The 24,056-nt window shown below is 42.5% G+C and overlaps 1 long non-coding RNA gene across 1 annotated transcript in view; it reads left to right on the top strand.

Annotated features, from left to right (window-relative positions):
• The window catches only part of LOC149868607 (uncharacterized), a 95,065-nt gene extending 78,245 nt beyond the window's left edge, over nucleotides 1-16,820 (top strand). Inside the window, exons 2-5 of the long non-coding RNA XR_016441010.1 lie at nucleotides 11,378-11,519; nucleotides 12,070-12,630; nucleotides 16,374-16,482; nucleotides 16,594-16,820. This is a non-coding gene — a long non-coding RNA (uncharacterized LOC149868607). The remainder of the gene's footprint in view (nucleotides 1-11,377; nucleotides 11,520-12,069; nucleotides 12,631-16,373; nucleotides 16,483-16,593) is intronic.
• Nucleotides 16,821-24,056: the final 7,236 nt, after the last annotated feature.

The following is a 24,056-nucleotide window of genomic DNA, read 5'->3' as shown; positions in this document are numbered from 1 at the left end:
ACGCAAATTGATGCACTCTGGCAGCCTCGCATGTCATATGTATCAGCAGCGCAGTATACCTCCACGCTGACAAAATGGCGGTGATGCGCTTTGAACTAAAACACATTCCACGTGATTTATTTCAAAGCGCATCACTCCCATTTTGTCAGCATGGAGGTGCTCTGCACAAGTGATAGAAGTGATGCTTGAGTGCTTTTTAATTAGCATGGCTTGCTAATTAAAAGTGCCTAGCACCACATCGGAAACATGTGCGAAAAAGCCTCTAAGTACCTAGGAGCCCTTAGTAGGTTTTGTACCTACGATCAGAGCACTAAATAGAGAACATCTAATTATGTGAATGTTTCCTTTTTTGGAAGATGGATAGTATACAAGCACAGATCCACTACTGATACAAATGACTCCTATTATTCCTGTCTATTTTCTGGCTATAATCTGGATGTTTACATCTGATGTATCTAATATTTACCCTGTATGGCTTCTTGAAGAATTTGAAGATAATGTTGTTTTTCAAAATTATGTTTGTTCTTATTCTGTCTTTTTGGGCTAAGCCAAAACATTCTACAGTCAGTTTGTTTTAATAAAATGGGAAGGCAAGGCGGTATGTCCAACTGTTGGCCTGTTCATTTAGTGAGCTTTAGTTACAGCCTCCCAGCAGACATTTTTAAACACACATGATACTACAGCACTCTAATTAGCACGTGGAGCAGACTCAGTTAATCAAATCTGCTCCTACGTATTCTAATTAGAATATGTTGGAGCATGTATATAGGCACCCTTTTTTTTTAAAAGGGGTCTTCTTGCATGGACTGAAACTGAGTTTCTCTTGCATGAAATAAAAGTGATTTAGTTGGTAAAGTAGTTCAGATTTTGCCAAATGGGAAGAAGTAGGACATTTTGAGTTTTTCAAGAATATGCTTTTTAAAATGTGTGTAGTGATGATATTTTCCAAATTGCATATTCCTATTTCTAACAGTGGCTTAGGCACTAAGGATCCCAATCCCTATTGAAAATCAATGGAGCTTAAGCTTCTAACTCTTGTTGGTTTCAGTGGAAGGTAGGCATAGAAACACCTTTAAAGATCTGGCCCATAGTGCTTAATCTATTTTGAAAATGAATTTCGAATAATTTTCTAAATCACTGAAGTACTTGTGAAAATGTAAATTTACTTGTGGATACTAAAATGTTGAAAACTGTGAGGCCTGCAGCTACATTTGAGGAAGAGCTGAGTTTTGGTCAGAAAGATCCTGTATATTGGAGTGTTTTCTGTATTCTTTTTAGGGGATGCCTTTATTGCCTGTACTGTCATTCTTTCTATGGTAGAGTGTATTGTTTAGTCTCTTTTAAATGGGCTACACAAATATATTAACACAATATACATGAGTCTAAGAATCAAGACTCTGTAGCATGATTTACATTCTCTGTCTTCTTTCATAATAGTTTGAATGAAAAGTTTATATTTTTCTTCCAATTACTAAATCTTTGCTTAAAGATCATTAGCTAGATGCACTGAGACATTTTAATAGAATTAATACATATTGTTTCATTCCAAACCAATCCAAAATAATATATGAGGAAACAGAGCTGCTCAAATAATTGCTAGATCCCTGGAACACTGTTTCAATTAAGCACATACAATTTAAAGCTTCTAAATAGACTGTTTGCAGATCAATATATTTGCAAATTATGAGCACGTTGTATTGAATCCAACTGTATTAAGATAATAATCAAGTGATCTAACTTGGAAACAAATTAACTGATACTTGAACAGTTCCAGTACCACTGAGTTCTGTAGGATTGAATCAATTCCATCAAAAACAGGTTGGAATTCTCTGAATTCTGAAGATGGTCACTGAAGCTGATGGGAAGAAATCATTTTCATGTCCTATCCATTGTCCCAGGCTGTGATTCTGTGATACTTCTGCAAGGTGCGGAGGTCAGAATTTTGTCAGGATCATGGGAGAGAATGAGGTGTTCTAACTTTTTTTTGATATGTGACCGAATCAGAGTAGCTTCATGAAAGTGGGTTCACTTGCATGCTAACTATATTACACAATTAACTGGTTAATCACGCAATTCATTTAGACCAGCGGCATATGAAAATAATTATCATGCCATAAAAATGACTATTCAGGTATAAAAAGAATCAACTGACTACAAAGTTAGTTCTTGAATAGGTGTAACAATTTTACAGCTGGTTTCTATCCAGCTTTAATTTAGACATGTTGCAGGGCCCTTACACTGCAAAGCTGGGGTTTGTTGTGTGGTTAAGGAGAAATGGACTGGGGTTCAGGACATTTGAGTTCAGTTGCCAGGTATGCATCAGATTTCTTATGGCAATGCTTTCCTAGAGCAATAGATAAGCCTGTGAATGCTGCTGTTAAGCATGGCCTGCCAACTCTTTTCACTTCTACTTATGCCAAATTTAAGGTAACATAGCCATCTTAGAACAATTCTGAATGTGCAGCCAATGCCACTCTTGGACTCTGTCTTGGACATGTTTCTGAATGTGCTCGGAGCTGCTTTAAGGCAGCTACATGGTTTCATTTCTAGGATTTCACATGAGCAGCTTAGAAACATGGGCCTGCTTCATGGTGGCTGTCGTAGCGTGGTGCACAAGTAATGTAGACAAGCCCATAAGGTCAAACTTCAACCTGTTGATTTCCCCCTTCCCCCCCCCCCACACCCCCATGAGATTTCACTAGTCTGATACCTACTTTCATTTTTTTTCCCTGAGAGAGACCTAATTTAAATGACTCTTTGGATCTGAATGGGAAAACATGAAAAACCTCCAAGCAGCTTTTCCCCTACCTTCAATTCTGGTTGGAAAACAAAAATGCTATTCCACAGGAAATAATGCCAGTTCAAATGCTATTTTCACTCATTTCAAATGGAAATGTTGAAAATATGTAGTGTCTTATGGAATTATTATATATATATTTTTAATCCAGAAGTATTAAAACATTTCATTGTGATAATGTTCACAGCATCATAGAAAGTAGGCATGGGAAAGGCCATGTGAAGTCATCTAGTCCAGCCCCTTACTCCAGGAAAGAGTATCCCTGACTGAAATATCCCAGGCAAGTGTCTGTCTAACCTGCTCCTGAAAAATAATAATACCTTGTAATGTATATTTTAAATAAACTGCAATGTAGATCAGCACATTGCATTTAATATTAAATAAGTTAAAATAAATTACAGAGTCAACCAAAATGTTTTACCCTGTCGGAACAAAATATTTTCATATTATTGAAATGTGATATGCAACATTAACATGGTATGAGGAAGTAAAAAATTATTTGAATCAGCATTTTTCAGGTGAAATAGATTAGTCCTAGTAAACAGTCTAATTCTGTAACTTTTTGCAAAGAAAATCTTTTCCCACTAAGCCAGCCCTTTAATGTTTGTCTGATTTTGGCAGCAGTTTCCTATTACTTTATTGTTGGTGTTGTTGTCATTATACTTTACAGTCCCCTCTGGTATTGGGAACAGTCACATTAGTCTTTCAGAATTTGGTCCCCACGATAATTCTATCAATTGTAGTTTGTTTTCTTGAAGCTAGAGTTATAAGTAACTGGGAAGAGGAATTAATGAGAGAAGATGCTGCAAACAGGAAAACAAATGGAGGACAGTGAATAAATTTACTTATAACTAGTGCTGGTTTGAATTTTCAACATTTTGTTCTGTTTTAATGAGATTTTGAAGAATGTTCAGGAAAAAAATCATCATTTTTCAACCTGTTCTACTTACACCTTCCCTCTATAATTATTCATTTGAAGGACAATTCACCCTGTTGTAAAATGCAGAGAATCGTTAATGATTTTCATTTTAATAACACCCATGCCTCTGCATCCTCTCAAAACAGGTGTGTCATTTATGCATGCATGCATAGTAACCAATTTTACAAGATACCAAAGTTCAGCTCTTGCTAAAAGCAACGTCTTACAACGTTCTTATGTTAAAAAAATTAAAGGATTCACACAAGCTCAGTTAGACTAGATAAGTTTCATTTTTTTTCATATATAATTATAACTGTTCAATTCAGATCAATAGTGTTTCTTTTTTCCTCCTCAGCCATAACCATCTAACGCTAAACATTTTGACAGTTTAGACTGCACCCTACCATGCATGAAAATGTCAAGGGATAATGTGTTGTTTTTCTTGTACAAGGATCATCTATTTTCATTTGGTAGCAAACAACTTAGTTGGTGTTCTTAGGAGCTGTAAGAAATACTCAATTTTTGAACTGCTGCCATTAAACATTGTCCTTGTGACTTTATGCTAAAAAACGTTGTTCATTATCTATAGACAGAATTCATTAAAATAGATTTGTCTCACAAGGGATATGTGAAGCTTTATTCTACTTAAGTTAAAAAAAAAATAACCCTGCTCATATATTTTCCTACACAGAATAATGTTTGTACACTTGACGACCTAATGTAGCAACTCTATTCTCAGCTTGTATCTGGTACTGCTAGCCTAGAAATGGATGAGGTTGGGGAGGGGAACCTGCCTGGAGGCCAGACGTATGTTTCTGAGGGCATGGAAATAAATTATTTTGAGGCAGTTCAGCTGTGCCAATTTTGTAACAATTTATATCCATATACTTCTGGATGTGGATGCAATATGTGATTCAGGAAATGTGTGTTGATATAATGGCATGAGCACTACTTGGAGTTCAGAGGAGTGAGGGCATATGCACTACAGTGGGTACTTGTCAACACAAGTACCTGACTATCCTGAGGCAGTCTTATTTACTCTTCTGCAACATGTGTAGACGCTGACTGGGCTGGCTGGGACATGAGGATGATTTAGTGCCGGGGCTGTCTGCTGGTTAGCCCCATGCTGGAGTGCCCTTGTACCTCAGCCAGCCCCTCCACAGCATGTTGAGCTGGGTCAGAGCAGCCCCGGGGTGGCAGGCTGAACCCTTGGGGCCCCCTGCCAGCCAGGGCTGCTCTGACCTGGCTCAACATGCTGCCATACCAAGTGCGTGTGCAAACTGGGTGCCCTAGCACAATAAGCTCTGGCACAATATGCACTGAAGCTTATTGTGTCACAATAAGTTCATGTGTAGACGCACCAAGTAAGACCTCAGTTTATACCAGAAAGCAAGGTCTAGTTTAAATAATATTTAGTGAGCTGTTGTTTCTATATATGTCATTACATCAATACAATGGTGGGAGACAAAGAAATAATGGCATGTGATTAGTATCCATATTTTTCTTGACTACAAAAGTAGCTGGAATCAGGTGCAAAATCACATAGGAACTGTACTGTAGTAAGACAAATGTATTTTGAACTTTGGTTATTGCCGGTTATTATTACCAACCTCCGCACTGTCTTCAGCATATATGTCAAAACACTCTATTTTGGACATTCTAAGCTGAGGTGAATTCTTAAGAAATATACTTTTGCCAGTATGCACTGCAGTAATGGGATATGGAGGGCTTTTGGCTTCATATGTGTTTACAAAAAGATAACACAGTGCCCATTTCTAAGCAAGCTAAGCATGGACGTTGAACAGTAACATAAGCTTTTGAAATCTCACTGAAATTGACTTTACATGTTCAGACTTGAATTTCTGTACTCTGAAAGGACAATACTGTTTTATACACCTCTATACAATGACAGTGCCTGAGTACGTAAATAATACCTTCCATTGTGCATATGTGTCAAGTGCATTACAGATTGGCATAATTCATGCCTGAAAAATATGGGGCAAACCTTGTAAAGGCTAAGGACCTGATGAATCCATTGATCAATAAAATCAAGTGATGCAATCTGCTACCATTGACTTCAGTGGGTGGGGGAAGGTGTGAAATACACACCCAGATTGAGGGTCCATAAAAGTCTATACATCACTTCAATTTTTGCAAAGTTTGATGATGGAAGTTTGAGACAGAAGTTAATTTCTCTCTAGGCTATAGCACCTCAAGATTGGTCCAGGATTTTATTATGATTTGTATGTAGTAGTTTATATTTTAATAAGGATTTCATCTCAATTCAATCTTATTTTGATATATATATTTTAAGAGAATTACTGGCTATTTCTAAAGCAGACGTCACAATAATTAATTATAAGGAAAATGGATCAGTGATTCATGAAATCTGTCAGAAATACAGCTACAGGTTCATTTTACTGAAGAACACAGCTGGGAAAATTAAATTCTTAATAAACTACAGTTTGCATATTGTTGGGAAAGTGTCATACTTTATTGCTACCTCTTTTAAGTAAGATGACCACCACTGTAAGTGCTTTTCAAAGCATAATTTGAAATATAATTTAGAAAGGATTCATGGTCACCCTTGCCTTTTCAGTATGTGTTATTTTGGCTGTCTGGCAGAATTTTCAGTGTTAATTAAGGGATTGCTTCCCAACTAGACCACTAGATGAAAATGTATTTATCACAAGAGGAGATGCTTAAAACAGAAATCAATAAAAGCATCTTGTCTTTCTTGAAAATCAGATTGTGCGCTGGGTTACCGGTATTGACATTTTTCAAAGAAAAGGTCATTGTGTTCTCAACATATTTACAAAGTAATTCTATATACAGAAGGAGAAAAATCATGGTCCTCATCCAATGTCAGTGAGAAAACTTCCACTGGCTTTAATAAGCCAGGATTTCATCTGAGAACTACATGGCTCATCATTAAAACAGCTTCAGACAGAACTTTTTCATCCGAATGCAAACATTTGATGGATGCTACCTTGTGACTCATCTATTTTCAAAAATAAGGTTCCAAATCCTGCAACTTACAGCACATACATGTGTTGAAGCATTAGGGACAGATTTGTTTATGTTACTTTAAATTCCAAGTGCCAAATCAACAGCAAAACCTTATAAAAGGGGATAAGGCAAAAAGCCGCGTTTATTGCTTACATGAATTAGACATAGGGGTTTGGACACATCACTCATATAGACGCACACAAATCATTGTGCATATCATTATACACAGGCATACGCACACAAAACAACCATTCCATTCAGACATTATAGCTACCAGCAGCAGTTGTTGGTACCAGCGGCAGGAATTGGGTGGCCGCCCCAGGTCTTATTGAGAATTAGTTCCTGGAGGTAACAGCTTGGAGTGGAGTGAAATAGATGCATCTCTGCTCTGGAAAAAAACAGCAGTTGAGAGAGAGACTCACCCAATTTGGCATTTTCAAAGTCCTTTTTTATATGGATTGGCATACTTTGTTTCAGTGCTTTGGGGTTTTTCCATACCTAGCTTCCGTTTCTGTGGTTGTTCTTCATTTGTCTTTGTAGCAGGGCACTGAAGTGCCTGCTCCTATGGAAGGACAGGTGTTGGTTGCTGGGGTAACCACAGGGGTCAGCTGACCAGGAAGGGACAGGGCCTGGCGTATATAAACCAGCCAGGCTGAGACCAGAGTCAGTTCTCCTCTGGCAGCTGAGAGAGTAGGAGCTCTGTGGAAGCAGGTAGTTCCCCAGTTAATATTAAAGGGTGAAGGAGTGCTGTTGAAGCATTGCAGCCTATAGAAGCTGAGGGCCTGAATCAGCTCCCATGTGAGGAGACCGGGTGGAGGAAACCCTGGTAGGGATTTGAGAGGACAAGCTACCAGATGGTTTGGGGTCGCGTTTGAGCCAGGAGGCTTTGTTTGAGTTATAGCTGGTTGGCTGGTGTCATTCTGTTCGTTTTTTGATTGTTATTACTCTGGAGGACTGGGTGAGGCTGTAGGGGTTGGAGGAGGCCTCATAGGAGCTCCACAGTAGCATGGGGGTTCCTGGTGCCAGATAGGGCACAGCAGTCTGGTGCCAGAGAGGGCACAGTAGTCAGAGGGCACACCAACCCCAACCCTGAGAGGGCAGTTTGGTGGATTGGGGGCTGAGGCCACCTGAGCCCAATTGTGGGAAACCCCAGTGGGGCGCAGGACCCAGAAAAAGGGTCTAGGGGCCAGGTAAGGCCAAGGCCACCTGAGCCCAATTGTGGGAAGCCCCAGTGTGGGCATGAGCGCAAGCAAGGCCCCAGTGGGGCAGGGCTGTGTGGGAGGAGCCCCAGAGGGCGTGCGAGCATACAGAGGAGCCCCGGAGGGGGCGCAAGCTCAGAGAGAGGCCCCGGAGAGGGCGCGAGCTCGGAGAGAGATAGGCCTGGAGGACGCCCGTAAGGGTGCAGGCGATAGTTGACCCAACAATGTTCGGTACACCTGAGAGGCTTGGGATGTGGTATCAGGGGTGGTAGGAGCCACGCATAGCCCATAAGGCTGGGGTGCACCAAGTCACTCCATACAGAACAGAGGCCAGGATAAATAAGAGCACCGTGTCCAGTGGGACAAAAGGCAGCCTTCATTATAAAATTAGATAACATCAAAGACGTGGTGGGCAAGAACGAGGGTGCTTGATTCCCAACTTGGCACAGTAGGGGGCGTTGGAGAGATCAGAGCCGCTCCTAGGGCCCCGCGCTGTGACAGTCTTCAGCTTACATCAGCCCAAGGTCAGTTTGGTTGTAAAAGTTGGTATCTGAGCCTTGGAGTGTCCTTGCTGCTCACCTGGTAGGATGTGTGCCTCCCTCCTCTTCATTTATCTCCTTTGTGCCCTAGGCCTCAAAGGGATTCTTCAGCCATCCATTAATTAGTTTACTGACTGGTAACTTACATTTGGTGCCTTGTTGCTTACATAAACAGTTCTTCTCCCATCTCTATGCCATTCTCTCACCATTCACCCTTTCATATACAGTCATTCAAAAAAGAGTATACAGAGTTCATTCACTTATGTCAGGCAAAAGAATGCAAAATGGAGTTTTCAAGTTACTTACAGAACAAAACTAGCTTGGTTACATTTCACTACTATTATACTCTATGTTAACATCAGCTACATTAGTTCAGTTTCTGCTAAGTTGACTTTTACCCTGCCCTTTCTCAGTTGCAGAGTGAAGGTCTCAGTAAATCTTTAACCCTAAGCTGAAGTTTTTCCAACCCTGGAATGGGTGGTTAGTTCTGTTAGGGCCCTTCAAGACATTCAAGTTAAAGATAGCTAGAAACAAGCTATAAAGTTGTTACACATTTTCCAGCACTGACTTTGTACCTGATTAGCTATTTCTTTAGATGGATGACATTTTTGTGGTGTGATAATTGCTTTGCACATGTGGCTGGCCTAAATTTATTGCATAGTTGATCAGTAAATTGCATAATATATGTAATTCATTTTAAAGTATGTGTAAACATAATATGGAATATACATCCTGTTCAGTGACCCACTGACTCCATTGTCAGAGCAATGTAAAAATTCCCTCATGTAAATGAGAATCAGGCCTATTGATGCAACAGCAAATACGTAATCCATTTCTTGGCCCAGTTATACTCATTATATGCACGGAGGTAAAATGCTGTCAAGGGTAAAATGCCCTTTAACTTCAGTGGAGTCAGGATTTCACCCCAAACTGCAAACTACTAAAACTTAATTAGTATAGGAGTGAAGCCTGGAGTGCAATGGCTGATTTAAACAGTAAGGTGCATTTGCTTTGTTCTTTGCTATACATTCAGAAAATATCCCTGGAAACAATGTGTGGTAACTAATTCATTAATTCATAATGGTAGACACCCTATAGAATGTATGCAAAATAAACTCTTAAAACCAGAATTAAAAAAAAAACCAACCAAAAATAAGCATTTAAAATATTTTTAAATGAATTAGTTTTCAGTCATAATTATGTTACAGTGGCACCCAGAAAATCTAGTCATTTATCTATTGTGCTAGGTGCTGTACAAACCAGAACAAAACACGCTTCTTGCCCTAGGGAGCTTAGAAGCTGATTTCATACCTATTTTATACTTGCTTTTTGAAAAACGTTCAAATAATCAGGGTTTACTAGTAAACATGCCTTTTGAAAGCTCATTTTCAAGTTAAGTGCAAGTACTCATGCAATCCACATGTTAAACTCTTGAGTATTCTTGATGGAAACATATGTCAAATCAAGAAGACTAAAAATACATTGTGATTTGTATATTAAATTTGAATTTTGAATGTCTGCAGTGAACCCCCATGGAGCCAGTAATCAAAAAATTGTTTTCAAATAAACTAATTTAGCAAGTATTCTCAAATGAGACCAGTATCCTTTGTTCCTTTTTTTATAGATGAAGAAATTAAAGGTACAGAAAATTATTTTCCTAAGGTCATTTAATCAGGCCAGTGGCAGACCTGAGAATTAGGCCTCTGATACTTTTGCCTACTTGATCATACAACAGTCCTCCCTGGGAATATTAGACTGGCGCTGAGTGTTTTTGAAAAGCATGCCTTTGCTACCCTGAATCAATTATTTATTACATACTCATTAATGTTACTTAAAATTTCATAGATCTTATTTCCCATTGAGTCCTGATCTTGCAGATGCTTACACTTCCCTCTTACAAGTATTTCCACTGACCTGATGTTTCATTCCTCACTTATAGTTAATTCCGTTTCAAATATATAACCACTGAATGTAATGGGACTATGACAATTTATAAAAAATTAAGCTCTGACCATTTCTGTTTATAGTCTATGGGATCAAAACAATAAATATCTTATTTTTTCAGCAAAATATTTTTGGAAGAAAGCTGTCTTTCAATAAAAATTCAATTTTCATTTCCTTTTTGTTTGAAATATTCTCTAATTATTCCCCTATCCCCCAAAAAACCAAATACTGAAACGTCTTCAGTTTTTAAAAGACATTTTCCATTCTTGTCTATTTTCCTCTCCCCCATTTTTCTCTATCGTCCAAAATCAAAAACTAAAAACCATAATTTTTCATATTTAATCAACACATGTTTAATGAAGACCTCTCTCTCTCTCTCTATATATATATATATATATAGGTTTGTTCTGTGGTTTGTTTGTTTTTTACTAACACTATAACTACTTTTGTATTAATGTTATAATTATTTCTTTAGTTAAGGGCTCTAATGTGCCCCTAAGGCTGGGAGAGGCAGCTGGTCAGTGATCCCCACCTCATTGGTGTGTTTGACTTTGTGCCATTGAGGCTGGGAGCAATGACGGCTGACTGGCACTTCAAGCCAGGCATACTGGACACCTGGCTAGCTACTTGTTGCTGCAGGGGAAACCCAGGACCATGAACCTGGTCTCCCCTTAAACTTTCAATACAGCACAATTGGGATCCGATCCCAGGCCCACAAACACATTCCTACCATGCACGTGTAGCATGGCAAGAAACACAATTGTTGGGATTCCGGATCAGATCCCTTTGCACTTTGAAATTAATGTCAGGAGCCTTGGCACACAGAAGAAATTGGTTATTTTTTTCTGTCTGTTGGGGCACAAAGTCAGGCTGAGAACCAAGGGCAAAATTTTAAGTCTATTTAAACAGGAGATGTTAAATGCAGTCCTGTACACCCATTAAGCAGGTTTGTTTTTTATTGGGCTTACAGGAGGAGAGCCAGGAGTAGCAGGGAGAAGAGGGATCTAGGCACACGTGTGTCCCACATGCACGCGTGCCCCCTTACCAGACCTGGAGCAGAGGTGAATGCAGCAGCAGCAGAGGTGAACACAGCAGCAGCTGAACCTCCTAAGGTAAGTGGGGCAGAGGGACCAACGCAGCTGAACTGGATCTTGAGGGGAAGCCCCCCGGATCCCTCTTAACTGAGCCGGTAGGGAGCTGCAAGAACTGAGTGCACAAACAGGTGCGTTCTGTAAGAGCGCACCGGCATTTGCATCAACATTTGTGCCGGCAGGCGAGCAGGAAGGGCCAGGAGGGAGACTTCTGCTAGTGCGGGGCAAAGGCACCGCATTCAGCCAGAAACAGGCAGCAACTCCTAAGATGGTGTTAACACAGAGTGCTGCCAGGGCCTCTGCCCAGGGGACACAGTCTTCCTGGGGCTTGTCTGAGGCCTCCATCCAGACAGAGCCCTTGGAGGGGCTGGCGTCCCCCCACCCCCTGGCATGTGGGAGTTGCCCAGCAAGGCCTGGGGGGGCAGGGATTGGGGACCCCCACACCTGTCCTGCAGGCGCTCGCCTTAGGGCCCTGGAGGCACAGGTGAGGGAGCTCCAGGGGGAGGTTAGCAGGCTGAGGGAAGTCAGGGAGGCAGAGGAAAAAATTGACAGCTATTTTCTTTCCCTGCAGGGTTATGCACCCAAGGAAGAAGCACCTTGGGAAGTGCCCTCCACTGCAGAGTGGCAGATGGTCACCTCCAGAACCAGGGCTGCTCATAACACAGCAGTGTCAATTCCTCCAGTCCAGCTGGAAAACAGATACGAGGCCCTGGCAACTCTGGAGAAGAAGGAAGGAGAGGAGGAAACCAGGGAGGAGGCAACTCCAAGCTACCTGGAGCAAAGATTCAGGACGTGAAGGGGATGATCCAAGCTGTAATCCAGCCCACCGATTACTACCCCATGGTCCTAATCCATGTGGATACTAATGGTGCGGCCAGGAGAAGTCCTGATCGCCTGATGGTGGACAACCATGCTCTGGGGTGCGTGCTAAAGGAGATAGGTGCACAGGTGATTTTTTCTTCTATCCTACCAGTGAGTGGATGTAGAAGACGGTATGAATCGTGCAGCATGGAGACTAACTGGTGGCTTCGGGAATGGTGTCTCGAGGTGGGCTTTGGATTCCTCAACAATGACTGGCACATCACGACAAGAGACATGCTCGGATGGGATGGGCTCCACCTTTCCCCTAAAGGTAAGCATGTGTTTTCTTCTAGGTTGGCAGAACTCCTCCGGCGGGCTTTAAAGTAGGCTTGTTGGGGGAGGGGGAAGATGAAGGTGGAGGAATCATTCGACTGCCAAACCAAGGAACACCCACAAGTACAGCCCACCCTAGACCGACGAGTGAAACATATACAGAGGTAAGCGGCAGGGGCTAAAGTAATGCTGAAAGTAGGGGGCCAGTACACACATCCACAGGAAGCCTCAAATGTCTCTACACAAATGCTCATAGTATGGGAAACAAGCAGGAGGAACTCACCCTCCTGCTAGCTGACACCAACCTAGACATAGTGGGGATCACTGAAACGTGGTGAGACTCAATGCATGACTGGGCAATGAATGTCAAGGGCTATAGGATGTACAGGAGGGAGAGGATAGGAAGGAAAGGTGGGTGTGTGGCACTCTACATTAAGGAGGAATACCCATCCATGTTGATTAACAAAGAATCAGAGGAGAGGCACTCTGAAGTGCTTTAGGTTAGAATACAAGGCAGTCAAGGGGAAAGAGACTTAACGGTGGGGGTCTACTACAGACCTCCCAACCAAGGGGAAGAGCTCGACCAGGAATTCTTAAGTCAGCTCAAATAGGTAGCAAAGTCAAAAGATGTGGTAGTCATGGGGGACTTGAACTTCCCAGACATCTTCTGGGAAGAGCAGTCAGCCAGATCTGACTGCCCATGTAGATTCTTAGCCAGAATGCAGGACCTCTATCTAACCCCGGAGGTGCACAGCCCCACTGGGGGAACACCTTGTTGGACCTGGTGCTGGCCACAGGAGACGACCTGGTGAGGGGGCTGCGGGTGCTTGACGACCTGGGTGACAGTGATCATCGCCTGCTGGAATTCACCATCCAGCGCAAGGTGGCAAAGGCCTGCAGCAAGGCAGCAGCCCTAGATTTCAGGAGGGCAGACTTCAATGAACTAAGGAGAATAGTCAGGGAAGCACTGAGGTCCCAGGGGGAGGGGAGTCAGGTGTCCAAGGAGAGTGGTTGCTCCTTAAGGAGATGATCCTCCAAGCCCAAAGGAAGGTAATCCCAGCACGAATCAAAGGGAGCAGGAGGGCATACAAGCCCCCATGGCTCACCAAAAGCATCCAGGAATGTCTCCTAGCAAAAAGGGAGGTGTACACCCAATGGAAAGAAGGGGCCATCTTCAGGGATGACTATACTGCAGTTGCTCAGGGATGTAGGGGGTAGTCAGGAAGGCCAAGGCAGAGATGGAACTGGGACTAGCTTCCCAGATTAAGGACAACAAGAAGTCCTTTTTCAAGTACATAGGGGGTAAAAAGAACGTTCTGGGTAATGTGGGGCCCCTGCAGGACACATTAGGAAATTTGGTCATCACAGCAGATGACAAAGCCAACATATTTAACAATTTCTTTGCCTCCATTTTCCTAAGCAGGGACTGGAACAGTCACCACCCCCACTGGGCCCTCAGACCCCAGGGGAGGCACACCTAGGTCAAGGGTTAGTGAGGAACTAGTTAGGGAACTTCTGGAGGGACTGGATGTATTCAAGTCAGCTGGTCCAGACGATCTCCACCCTAGAGTACTGGGGGAATTGGCTGAGGTCATTGCAGGACCCCTGGAATGGCTTTACGAGCACTCGTGGTGCTCTGGTGTGGTGCCAGAGGACTGGAAGAGGGCCAGTGTGGTTCCCATCTTCAAAAAGGGGAAGAAGGAGGATCAGGGAAATTATAGGTCTGTTCGTCTTCCTTCAATCCTTGGCAAGCTTTTTGAGAAAATTATTCTGGCGCATATCCACGAGGGGCCAGCAGGGGACATCATGCTTAGGGGCAACCAACACAGGTTCGTTAGTGGCAGGTCCTGTCAGACCAACCTGGTGGCCTTCTATGATAAGATCAGCAAATCATTAGATGTAGGGGTAGCAGTGGACATAATCTTCCAGGGCTTTTGGAAGGCCTTCGACACTGTCTCTCACCCTGTTCTTCTTAAGAAACTGGGGGACTGTGGTGTCGACACCCACACAATCAATTGGGTCGCCAACTGGCTGGAGGGCCGCACCCAGAGAGTAGTAGTGGACAGGTCATTTTTTACCTGAAGGGAAGTGGGCAGTGGGGTTCTGCAGGGCTCGGTCCTCGGGCCCGCACTGTTCAACCTCTTCATCAGTGACTTGGATGAGGGGGTAAAAAGCACCCTGTTCAAATTTGCTGATGACACTAAAATGTAGGGGGATGTGGGCATGCTAGAAAGGAGGAATAGGCTGCAGTTGGATCTAGACAGGTTACAGGGATGGGCGTATGAGAATAGGGTGGGATTCAACACCAACAAGTGCAAAGTGATGCACCTGGGGAGAACAACCAGCACCATACCTACAGGTTGGGGAACTCCATTATTGTCAGTACTGAGATGGAAAAGGATCTTGGAGTCATCATTGACTCCAAGACGAACATGGGCCGACAGTGTGGGGAGGCAGTTAGGAAGGCCAACCGCACCTTGTCATACATCCACAGATGCATCTCGAGCAGGTCCAAGGAGGTGATCCTCCCCCTCTTTGCGGCACTGGTCAGGCCACAGCTGGACACTGCATCCAGTTCTGGGCACCACACTTCAAGAGGGATGTGGACAATATGGAGAGGGTCCAGAGGACAGCCATTCTCATGATTGAGGGCAGCAGGGCAGGCCCTACAAGGAGAGGCTACGGGACCTGAACCTGTTCAGGCTCCAGAAGAGAAGGCTGAGGGGGGATCTTGTGGCCTGTTACAAACTAGTCAGGGGGGACCATCAGGCACTGGGGAAGTCCCTGTTCCCTCGAGCAGGAGTGACCAGGAATAACGGTCACAAGCTGGCAGAGGGTAGATTTAGGCTGGATATCTTGAGGCACTACTTCATGGTCAGGGCGGCTAGGGTCTGGAACCAACTTCCAAGAGAAGTGGTGCTGGCTGCTACCCTGGAGGTCTTTAAGAGGTGGCTAGATGTACATCTTGCTAGGGTTGTTTGACCCCAGTACTCTTTCCTGCCATGGCAGGAGGTTGGACTAGATGATCTACTCAGGTCCCTTCCGACCCTAGAAACTATGAAACTATGAGGAGAAGTTCATAGATTTTTTTTTCAGGGACTGTTTTAGTGGCAGCTTAGGTATATTGTAAGTTTTGAATTCTGTGCGTGAGGCTGGGGAAAAAGATCCTCCTAGGTGACTGGCTGGTCAGAGAAAAAAATCTGCAGCCAATTAGCTACAGCACACCCAAGGGCCACGTCCAGACAAGTGTGGCCATGCAGTATGGGGTGCTGCAGACACAACTGTGGCATCACATACTGCTAATTCACTTTTTCCTATGTGCTGCAAGGGAGCAATGTGGAGGGCTTTTTTGACCCCCACCATCCAGCAGTCAAAAAAACCTGGTGGGGGCGGAGGGGTAGGTGGAGTGGTGCGCACACAGTGGCAGCATGCGCTTCCCAAAGCCAAAGTCTGGCTGGCTGCAGCCGCATTCTGCTGCTGGCTAGCCTCTTTATGGCATGATGATCACCAGAGCCTTGGGAGGCCCTCAGGACCCCAGGTAATGCTGTTAGGGCCAGCCTCCCCTGCCCCAGCTGGGGTAACCTGACATGCACCGGAGCACGTGTGGCTCGGGCAGTCTCCAGGGACAACTAGTGGCAGCACAAGGTGTGCCATCTCTACTTGTCCCCTGGGAACCAAACATCTGCATCTGTCTGGATGCAGCCAAGGAGGATTTATAAACCTTTCTTTTTTTTGTACCAGATCATTCCAGAACTGCAGGTTTGATCTGGTCTGTACAAGGACATCTATCAACCTGAATTTGCAAAACCAACTGGTGATTTTGGTGTGAGAAACCAGGGACATTGTAAAGGTAAATACTTTGTCCTTTTTAAGATGTCTTGCACACAACCCGAAAAGTTGAGGCATACAAAGTCACTAGCCCTTTTGAAAACCAAGAGAGATTGTTTGTTTCTTTCCACAGAAAGGCTTGTGGACTGGATGCAATGCTTAAAAGGGGAGAAATAACAGTATTCCAAAAAAACCAAAAACAAATGTGAAATTGATTTGAAGGGAATGATTTGGAGGCTTTGAGTGCTTCTGTCCCTTTCAATGGTGAAGAATGATGGTTTGCGTTGTGCTCCATTTGGCCAAGAATTTCTTAATTTTAGATGGATTACTATTCTGCTCAATTCAGGATGAGAAGGAGTAATCAATACGATGAATAACCATACATCCTCCAAAGTAATGGGGTGGACTAAGGTAAGGCACGTCAAAGAATGAATTTTATCTTCCAAATCTATAAATCAGCATATCCCATGAAATAATTTCATGCAGGACAGTAGCGGCTTAGTCAAAGAACATATTGGTCCTGTGGGACCTGAATGCACTCAGTATTTCATGGGACTGGCCTCAGCAGATCAGGTTGAGCCTATCCAATTAGCTGAAATCTACTGGTAATGTTTAAATCTACTTCAGTGCACCTTACAACAAAGTCTCACTCCACCATCAAAACTCAATAAAGGTAATTTATCAAGGTACCCTGTGAATAATGACTTCATTTTGTACTCAGTAGATGCCACTGTGAAGTGTCTTTTGACATCCCTATTCTGTTCTCTCCTTACATGAAGCAACTTTGCATCATCTGAGACTAGCTCTGTAACCCTGTTAATGCTTGCAAGTATTCCCCTCTGACAAACAAAGGCATGCATTTGGATTACTATAGCAATATGCTGTAATAAATTGCAAACTAATAATGTCAATATTATTAAATCCCATTTTTGAGCTGTGTGTTAGTTTATTCACTTTTACTTATTAGAGTAGGGCCATAGAATTCATTCTTATGGACAAACTGATTCATCATCAACTTTTCTTTTTGGAAATGACAAATTAGTTTATTTTGAAATAAAAGTGGGTTTCCCTATATCATACATTTATATAGAGGTACCATATTCTAGTGTATATTGATTGCTCTTTCAGTACATCATCCCACTGCCACCTCAGAATTCATTATGTCAGCTTCCTGTTGGACCTTGTCTTGATAGACTTTGTAGTCAGGCAGTCTGTGATGTTGCCATCTCCCATCTTTTGTTTGCATTTCAAGCAGTGTAACTCAGCACCTCAAAAGGGTATTTTGAACTTAAGTGAAATAGAAAAGAATGATATTGTTAAAGGATATGAGGGAATCTTACTGAAATCTCTTCTAAATTTTTTTCTTGCTTTAACCCATCACAGAGTTGCCTTATCTGCTTTATTAGACCTAGGCTTGGCAGGATTCAGTTCTTATAGGTAAACACGAATAAATGTTGATTTCACCTCATACTCACAGATCAACAAAAATATATTTCCATCATTAATAATCAAAATTATAGAAAGGGGATGTAAGAAAAATGGTGGCTGATGGATTGTGTGATGACAGGGGAAACCAATCCTACAGAACCATGCTGACTGTAGTTTAGACTGCAACTTCCAGAAGCCCCGGGGGATTGGGAATGGAGGAAAAGGAAGTGACAAAGTGGATGAGGGAGCTATGGGCAAGTGGAGCCAGGACTGATGGCAGCTCTGCTGCTCAGATGGTAGCAGTCCTACACTAGTTACATTTGTCAAAGTGGTCTGTTAAACTGCACTATAATAATAGTATGCTGTCATTAATAAATTATCTGCCCCTACACCCCTATTCTCATGAAATCCTGAAAATGTGACTCCATAAAAATGGAAATAAATGCTTAAAAATAAAGATTGATATTATCCATCAAAATTACTTTTAAAAAATTGAATTTTGCCAAGCCTACTTATACCCAACTGGGAGTTCACCCATCATCTTATCGGTAGGAACAGAGAATATTTCCCAAATCCCTTCTGTTACCACCCCCAGCCCCACCCAAAACCACCTTTCCCACCAAACCCTTCTGCTTGCTGACCACTGACTTATAAGGGAAAGGATTTCTACCTTTGTGTAACTTGGAAAAGAATTATGTCAGAGATACAGGGCTGGAGTGAGAGAGGTATTAAGGATGGTTAGAAAGCATTTCCCCTCTCTTTTCCTTTTCACCTGCTGAAAACAAAAGAAGAAAAATTCCTGCTTGCTCCTAGTATATTTAAGATACTTCCTTGATCTTTAAGCTTTGTAAAGACCTACCATTTTCTGTTTCTTTGGTCATTGTGACTAACCCTAAATCTTCAACTGGAAGAATTTTGAGGCAAGGGGAGGGGCTGAATCTCATGTTTGACTTCTCAGAAGTCTCCTAAGGGCTGTGTTGGTGTGTGTTTGTAGGGGCTGGGTGGAAATGGAAGTCACTGTAAGTGACTGAAGGCTCCTAGAAGGAAGCCACAAGCTGCTTGAGACTCCCAAGATCCCAAGTGTAAATTACCAGTATTGAGGCTAATATAGCCAATTTGTGAATGTTAGAAGAAATCCAAGTGAGAAATATTTTGCTTATTATAATAGCTGACTTATGAGAAAACTGGAAGTGTTTCATTCCATTCAGTATGGGTCATTACATAAGTCATATCCTGTAGCATAGCAGTAGAAACGGGATAAGTAAGACAGGTATCTGTCCCACCTCTGTGTTATATACCCATTCCCAAAGAAGTATCTTGACTGAGGAACGTCAAAAATATTTGTCAGTCCCTTAAGCGTTTCACAGAATCATAGAAAATTAGGGTTGGAAGGAGCCTCAGGAGGTCATCTAGTCCAGCCCTCAGCTCAAAGTAGGACCAGCCCCAACTGGATCATTCCAGCCCCAACTGGATCATTCCAGCCCCAACTGGATCATTCCAGCCTTAAAAACTTCCGAGGATGGAGATTATACCACCTGTCTTGGTAATTTGTTCCAGAGCTTCACCACCCTCCTAGTGAGAGTTTTGCTAATATTCAACCTAAACCTCCTTTGCTGCAACTTGAGACCATTAGTCCTTGATCTGTCATCTGTCACCATTGAGAAGAGTCTAGCTCCATCCTCTGTGGAACCCCCCTTCAGGGAGTTAGTTTTGGTTTTGAAGGAATACATGTATCATTCCTTATGTTAGGAAACATTGGGATAGGTGGTATAATGATACTGCAGTTACCTGAAAGCCTGTATAGTTTGCAAAATCAGTTAGAGTGGAAGTATTAGAGGAAATGCAGAATCCTTTGCTTGTCAGCATAGGTGGCAGCAGCATAGGGACTTCAGCAAATCTTTAGAGAGACCTTTACCTAGGACAGATGCAAAGCTGTGTTCGGAATTAATTTATTACAAGGTTATGTGTCTGTCTCATTGCCTTTTTTCTCAGGGTTTAAATTGAATGGCACTTCATTTTTTTTCTGAAGTATGTGTATTTTTAAAGGTCTTTTCTGCAATTGGACACTTCTGCCTGGAACATTTTAATTTTGTAGGATGGAGACATTGATTCTAAATGCATTGCTTATATGTATAGGAATGATATAATAGCAACCACTACACATGGATTATGTTGACAACACAATCTCTAATTTAAATGTATTTTTATCTGCATCTGACATCTTTGCACCAATGAATACTAATAAAAGCAAAATTAAAATACTAGTAAACAAACATCCATGTTGAACTAAATTTCATCCTACGTGAGATGCTTTAGTGCGCAGTAAAGCATATTAATATACTGTGCAGTAAAGCATCACCATGTAACCATATTCAGCCACTACTGTGTGGTTAATTAAGTTAATACACAGTTTTTTACTACCTTTAAATACAGGTAGTAGATTAACTGCACATCACCTACTGTGTGGTATCACTCTTGTAGACACTGACCAGGAGTGACTTGCTCCCAGTCAGCCACACCAGCAGGGAGCCACAAGAGATGGAGGAGTTCCTTGCCCCTGATCCTGGCTCTGTTCAGCTACCTGCTCCCATGAAGAGCCAGAGGCTGATAGGCACTGGGACAGGGTCTCTCTCTGTCCCTTGTGTCCAAGTGCTGCATGGCTCCTGGATCCCCACAGGAGACTGGAGCTGAACAGCACAAGGAATGGGGCGCTTTCTGCTTTTCTGCTCAGCTGGGGGCTCACTGGCAGCTGCCTCACTTGCGGGGCACCTGCCAGTGAGCCCCTGGCTGAGGGGGGATTCCCTGCCAAGCAGGAGACTGGCTGGAGCTGTCCCACTTGTAAAATCCCCATCCAGCAGCTGTGTGCCCTGATATGCATGGGGCTAGGGGAGCTCTGCTGGCTGCAGCAGTGGCGGTCTCTTGGCCCTTTGCACATCAGGACCAGCCCCTGTGTCCCCTGCAAACCCATGGGCTAGCACCCCTGAGGAGCCTGGAGCTTTCTCTCACTGCTGCAAGAGGACACAACAGGGCAGGAGCAGCCCTGTACCTGGCTGCTCCCATTGGGAGTGGGTTTGCTCCAAATAGGTGGCACATGTAGACGTGCTCTTGGAGAAGGCTTACTGGTCGTGTCCACACATTCATTCATGTGTTGCAATTACAGCACGTTAAGTTTAGTACTTGTAATAACAGATGCTAAATGTGTTGTAACTGGTGCTACTGCAGAGTAGTATCAGTGCACATTTTCTAGGTGATGCTAATGTGCAGTAGGCTAATTCTACTGCGCACTAGTCCATTAGCATGGTTTTTGCCTGCTGTGCTAATGCTCAGTGGAATTGATCTACTGCGTATTTAGCATATCTTGTAGATACTTCCACTGAGCAGTATTTTACTGAACCTATATTTCAATAATAGCATGTGTAGACGTGCCCAGTGATAATGAACCTGAGAAGCTTTGGAAAAGAAGATGTGTTTGTTTCAAGTGCATAAAACCCAGATGCTTATGGCTGAAGGAGATAAAATACAAGACTAGTTTTTCTCATGAGATTTCTGGTACCTGAGCCATAAAAATGTTGTATTACAAACACTTGCTTTTACTGTCTGGCTTTCATGAAACCCAGAAATATGGGGGTATGTGAAAATAAGGATTACTGAAACACTCATCACATCCTCTACATTGATCAGGGATGATCTAGGCATAGCTATGCCTTTATACTATTGGTTTTTCCAACTGTTTTTTTCTGGATTTTGATTGCCTTGCAAGACTGGGAAGTGTGATTTCCTCCCCCTCCCCACCCCCCCCCCAGCTCCTGCTATTACATGTATCTTTTCCTCTTTTTCCTGCCTTCCTCAGAAGCATTGGGTGTTGGCTGCCTCCATGACTGGAATATTGACTGGAACTGCCAATGCTAATGCTTCTGGTGGAACCTAAACATGGAGTTTCTTGGATAGAGGATCTTACTTCTCAGAGTCAGGCTAATCATCGTATTTTGGGTCAGGAAGGCGTTTTACCCCACGGTCAGATTGGTATGGACTGTGGAGGATTTTGACTTCCTGTACAGCCATCTTGGAGGATAGCCATCTCTCAAGGATATTTTCACAGCCTTTGCTGAAACAGAACATTGGTCCCCATGGTCCTCTTAATTTACCTGTGGTATGTTAGGGTGTTTATATCGTGTGGTTATATGAGGGTCAACTGTATAGTTTCACTAATAGGTTAGAGACAATGGACTTATAGGATAGTTTGGAGAGGGATGATCCTGCCTCGGGCAGAGTTGGACTACTACCTCCAGAGGGGATAGTTGAATCACTCCTACACTTTAGGCAGGTAACTCAGAGTTGGTTGCAAGCTTCACTTTGGCTGTCCATTAGGTGAAACAGAATTCTGCTCATAATGGATAAAAAATATTTTCTGTGCCAGAAGAAAGCTACTGTTAAACATTGACTTCTTTAAGCATCTCACTTCTCACCCTCCTTTTAGCACATGTATGCCAGTGAGTTTGTAAAGGGTCAAATACAATGTTGGGTGAAATAATAGGATTAAAATAAGGGCCTCTTGCCAGAAGCTAAGATAATATGATTACAAAATGTGGAATTGGAGGTATAGTGATGTAGATAAAGTGAACGATCAGGAGAAAATTGGATTAAATTCAGGAGCTCTTGGTCTCCAATCCTTACCTCAGCCCACTAGTCTGTGTTGCCTTTCTCTATGATGGATGGCAGTCCAGAAGGCCTAAAAAATTGAAAATAGAAAAGGTATAGGTTATAAATCATTGAAGCTCCAACTTAGTGAAGCATCTAAGCTTGTGCTTAAACATGTACTTAAGAGTTTGCTAAATTTGGGGCCAGAATCCTTATGCTTCATTTGGCAAGGAAAAAGATATACAGTGCTAGGGAAGTTACATTCTATATATAAACATTTTTCAAATTGCTTAACGTATAGTTCCCAAATTTCTATAATAAGACTTATTTTGACAAGCAATGACTGGCTATGGGAAGACAATAGGGATATAGTAGATTTTTTTTTTTTATTCCTGGAATGCATATAAACAGGAAATCACCAAAAGCTGTAATATTCTATGAAATTGCTTATCTGTGCCTTTCAAATGTCCAGGCATTGTGGCATCAAAGTACCTCTTTATGATTATCTTCATCAGAGGATGATGTCTTTAAGTTCATTTAACACAATGCTCAGACTGATCCTAAACCCAGTTCTTCCTGACAAGTGGGAACAGGATCCAGAGTACTGGTATAATTTGTGAGTGTCAAAAATATTTGGCTGAGGAAAAAGCAAAACTAACAAATCTCTGCTCTGATTTGTAGGAATAGTTATTGTACCTTCAGCTTTTTGTGCAGTAGTATGGGCAAATATATTTTAAATATGTACTTTGTATATTTAAAATGCATAGGTTCTTTCATTTACACTTAGTGGGTGCATTTACATGAGATGTTTATGGTGGAGCTGCCTAATTAGCTCTGTTGCAGGTTAGTACTGGTAAATACAAGTACTACCTACAAAGGAAGTTTTTTAGTGCATGGCAACAGATGTATAGTTTCTGACAGGGCTGGCTGGATCATGAGGGTGCTTCAATGTGGGAGTTGTCTGCCAGCTAGCCCCACACTAGAGCACACTCATGCCCTAGCCAGCCTCTTTGCAGCATGTTGAGCTAAGTCAGAGCAGACCTGGGCTGGCAGGCTGACACCCCTCCCCCCTCCATACACTCTGCCAGCTGGGGCTGCTCTGAGCCAGCTCAACATGCTGCTGTCCCAGGATCATTTGTAAATGCAGGGCTTGGGAACAATAAACTCCAGCGTGATATGCTCTGGAGTTTATTGCTTTTTGATAACTGCACATGTAGGTGTGCCCAGTGTCTCCTACTGCACTCCTGCCAAGTGTATTAACATCATGAACTATTTTAAAATTGTTATTATTTTAATTAATAAATTTCTGGCATATACTTAAAGAACCTTGCAGTTCCTTGATGGCCTACACGTGCAGGCGTTCCGGGGCAGTCTAGTGACCTAGTAATTAGAATCCAACCTTCATTTATGATTAATTTGAATAAGAAATGAAAGCAAGGGGAGTTCAAAGTAAATTAGTCATTGATGGAGATGGAGAAAGGGAGTTAGACACAAAGAATTAGTGCGTTTTCATTAAACAAAAGTGTTTTA

The sequence above is a fragment of the Crocodylus siamensis genome, chromosome 3 (genome assembly GCF_052110815.1).
Source record: "Crocodylus siamensis isolate JL-2025a chromosome 3, ASM5211081v1, whole genome shotgun sequence".
Lineage (NCBI taxonomy): Eukaryota > Metazoa > Chordata > Crocodylia > Crocodylidae > Crocodylus > Crocodylus siamensis.
Note: the sequence above shows the minus strand (reverse complement) of the source record. Positions and strands in the feature narration are given on the sequence as shown.